The 4,321-nt window shown below is 34.8% G+C and overlaps 1 protein-coding gene across 4 annotated transcripts in view; it reads left to right on the top strand.

Moving 5' to 3' along the window:
• The first annotated feature begins 3,363 nt into the window (after window positions 1–3,363).
• The window catches only part of LOC143019722 (uncharacterized), a 545,357-nt gene continuing 544,399 nt past the window's right edge, over window positions 3,364–4,321 (top strand). For all 4 annotated transcript variants that reach the window (XM_076175700.1, XM_076175706.1, XM_076175714.1 and 1 more), the window contains exon 1: window positions 3,364–3,700. The gene's annotated coding sequence lies outside the window, so the exon portion shown is untranslated. The remainder of the gene's footprint in view (window positions 3,701–4,321) is intronic.

Raw genomic sequence — 4,321 nt, 5'->3', positions numbered from 1 at the left:
TGTCTTACACAAATATAGATGGATTGATAACAGGATTGAATGAACTGAATGATTATTTGAAAGAAAAAGAACCGGACATAATGGGAATTGTAGAAACAAAATTAAAAGGCCCACTACCACCCAACAGTGTAGGACATGATACATACAATTATTGGATTAGAAACAGAGAGAAAAAACAAGGGGGTGGAGTTATGTTCCTGACTAAGAAGGATATAAACGTGAAAGGTGTCATATATGGAAAGAATACAGTAGAGATGATTATGATAGAAGTGGAAGACCGAGATAAGAAGAGCAGAAAATTTGTGATCAATTATGTGCCTCCGAAAACAGCCTCATGGGAGGAGAGTGAACATAAAAGTATGTTAGAGGACACAAAGATAGCATTAACTAAAATAATGGAAGACGGAGGAAGAATAGTTATGATGGGCGACTTTAATTGCAAAGAAATCTGCTGGGAAGAAATGACAGTAAAGAGTGGTGATGACTCATGGGGAAATGCTCTACTTGAGATGATTACTGACCATTCAATGACACAATGGATACAAGAGAACACTAGGTATAGAAATGAAGAAGAACCATCGAGGCTAGACTTAATAATTACATCTGAACCTAGAATAGTGGACAAGATTGAATATAAAACACCAATAGGTAAAAGTGACCACATATTGATTGAACTGGAACTTAATGAAGAAAAATATATGAAAAGAAATGAACAATATAGAAAAGGAAGAATGATGTATGAAAAAACAAACTTTGATCAAATAAGAGAATTCTTCCAACAAGAAAACTGGGAAGAAATATACAAAGAAGAAACATCAGTGGAAGAGAAATGGAATATCTTGACAAAAATTTACAAAAAAGGAGTGGAAAAGTATGTCCCAAGACAAAAACAAGAAAAAGAATATGTAAAATGCTGGTACAACAAAAGTTGTAGGGAGTTAAAAGACAAAAGAGACAAAGCCTGGACCAGATGGAAAAAAGACAGAAGACCTGAAAAATGGAAAATATATACTGGTTATAGAAATGAATATGTACAAAAGTGCAGAGAGGAAAAAAGAAAATATGAAAAAGATGTTATAGAAAAGTGTAAAGATCAACCAAAACTATTCTACAGATTTGTAAACAATAAACTGAAAAACAAACAAGACTTGGAGAAATTAAGACAAGGAGGAGTTGAATACACTGAGGAAATGGAAATGGCAGAAATTATGAACAAACATTTTAAATCAGTGTTTACAAGGGAAAATATACAACCTGAAGAGATTGAGTGGAAGGAAAAAGTCCCCCCTATGGAAGAAATAGAAGTAACAAAGAATGAAATATTGACACACTTGGGTAATTTTGATGTCAGAAAATCGCATGGGCCAGATGAAATAGCAAACTGGATTCTGAAAGAATGCAGGAATGAACTGGCAGACAAAATACATAGCATAATAAGCAGTTCCTTAAAAGAAGGAAAAGTTCCAGAAGATTGGAAAAAAGCAAATATAGTACCTATATATAAAGGAGGAAATAAAGAAGAACCTACCAACTATAGACCAGTCTCTCTAACAAGTACAATAGCAAAAATATGTGAAAGAATTATCAAAAGTAGATGGGTAAAATACTTGGAAAAAAACAACGTACTAAATCCAAGGCAATTTGGATTCAGACAAGGGCGATCATCATGCGTCACCAATTTAATATGTTTCTATTCAAGGCTAATAGATATAATACAAGAAAGAGATGGATGGGCTGATTGTGCATTTCTAGACCTAAAAAAAGCTTTTGACAAAGTACCACATAAGAAGCTGCTTAAGAAATTAGAATATGAAGGAGGAATACAAGGTAAATTGCTAAATTGGATGGAAGACTTTTTGCAAGACAGAAAAATGAGAGTAGTGATAAGAGATCAGCACTCAAAATGGAATGAAGTAATAAGCGGTGTCCCGCAGGGAACAGTTCTGGCCCCAATAATGTTTGCTATATATATTAATGATATGGATGAAGGAATTGAAAGCTATATGAGCTTCTTTGCAGATGATGCAAAACTACTGAAAAGAATGAAAACTGAAGAAGATTGTGAATCACTACAGAGAGATCTAAATAAAGTACAGGAATGGAGTAGGAAGTGGGAGATGGAGTTCAATACAAAAAAGTGTAGTATAATGGAATTTGGAAAAAGCAAAAACAGAATAACTGGATCATATAATTTGGGAGAAGAAGGAATAAAAAGAGTAGAAAACGAGAAGGACCTGGGAGTCATTGTTATGAATAATATGTCACCTGAGAAACATATAAATAAGATTTTTGGAGAAACCTATAATTTAATAAGAACAATCAAAGTGGCATTTACATACCTGGATGAAGAAATGGTGAGGAAAATCCTAATCACCCTGATAAGACCAAGATTGGAATATGCAGCAACGATATGGTCACCAAGTACAAAAAAATGTATAAAAAAACTTGAAAGAATACAAAGAGCAATTACAAAATTGGCACCAACACTCTCAAAACTATCATATGAAGAGAGACTACAAAAACTTAAACTACAGACACTAGAGCAAAGAAGAGAGAGAGGAGATTTGATAACTATTTACAGAATCATGAAAGGCATAGAAATTACTGATAGAGAGAATCTGATAAAATGGGATGACAGAAATACAAGAGGACACGGAAAGAAAATAAAAAAAGACAGCTATAGAAGAGATTTGAAAAAGAACAGCTTTCCTCACAGAGCAATAGACAGTTGGAACAAGTTAGATGAGAAAGTGGTGTGTGCAAAAACAATACACGAATTTAAAAATAGTTTAGATAAAATGAGATATGAAGACGGGACCCCACGAGCATAGCTCCCCTTCCCGTAAAATACAACTAGGTAAATACAACTAGGTAAATACACACACACACACACACACACACACACGCACGCACGCACGCGCACGCACGTACACTAAGAACAAAACCATTGAGCCTCAAATAGTCTAATTTGGGAATTTATAATTGACTAGTTAGGCGGAAATAGAAATTACACAGAAAAATGATGATGCAAAATATTAACAGGTAAAGACTTACTCAATTTGTCGTTTTATTCTAGGCTACATCAGCTACATACATTATCAGCTTAAGCAGTAGTTTATTTTTTCGACATATAGCGTGTTTTATTTCATAATACTTTATCATTATGATTTAACTGAATGGAATATATATTTACAAATATATGTAATAATTCCCAGTGACAGCTGGTTGTCATATTACGAATAAAAAAATAATGATAACGCTCAATTGTTTTTTTCAATGTCGTTATTTTCCAGCTATTTCTCACGTTGAACACCTGACGACCACTTCGGAGGGACAGAAGACAAACTTCCTTTGTCACGTAAACACAAACTGCGTTCGAATCGAAACGAAAGTGAGTTTGTTAGTGTGAACTGTGGCATGAAGAATCACAGTTCTCCATGGTGAAAAAAATCGTTGATTATAGTGATTAGTGTATAAAGTTTACGCTAGTTAAGAGCTGTATAGTGATTAGTTATAACGAAAGCTGTGTTTTTAATGCGGTACCTAGGGAGTTACTAGTAAGGACAGCCTGAGAAACGACTTGGAAGATGACTTGAACAGTCTAGTTATTCATTTGTCGCCTACATTCGAGTTATGGTTTAATATGGATGTCACCAGGCGAATTTACTGGGCATTTTTTATGCCTGGATTCATCCCGAGGGTGAGTACATTTCTCGTGAATTAAACCCCGTATGGGGCATTGACTGAATATATTATAAAACTGATATTTTAGGGACCTATGTGACACCCCTACGGACCAGAACCACTCGGCATTCTTTTATGATTGAAGACCTATCTCCACTCAAATTGATAATAATGATAATAATAATATTTATAATACTAACAATGATATTAGTATTAAGATAGTAATGATAATAATAATGATGATGATAATGATAACAAAAAATAATAATAATAATGGTAACGGTCATAATAATACCCTACTTAAATCTCCAAATGTAACACATTCATGACCCGTGCAATATCAAACACCAAGAACAGAATCGCTTGTTATTGCCAAAAAGTCAGGTGTGTGGTTATGAGGCGGCGGTCGATTGAAAGCATCCTGACTTGACGCGGGAAAGAAACGCCGAAAATGATCATCACGTTCTGCTTCAGTTAGTAACTTTTTACAACCTAGGGAACCCACTGACAGTGTTCTTATCCTCATATATGTACACACACACACACACACACACACACACACACACACACACACACACACACACACACACACACACACACACACACACACACACACACACACACACACCCCTTCGGC

Source organism: Oratosquilla oratoria, chromosome 3, assembly GCF_046742065.1.
Source record: "Oratosquilla oratoria isolate Oo_2021 chromosome 3, ASM4674206v1, whole genome shotgun sequence".
Classification (NCBI taxonomy): Eukaryota; Metazoa; Arthropoda; class Malacostraca; order Stomatopoda; family Squillidae; genus Oratosquilla; species Oratosquilla oratoria.
The sequence above is the reverse complement of the archived record's forward strand: the minus strand, read 5'-3'. Positions and strand labels throughout refer to the sequence as shown.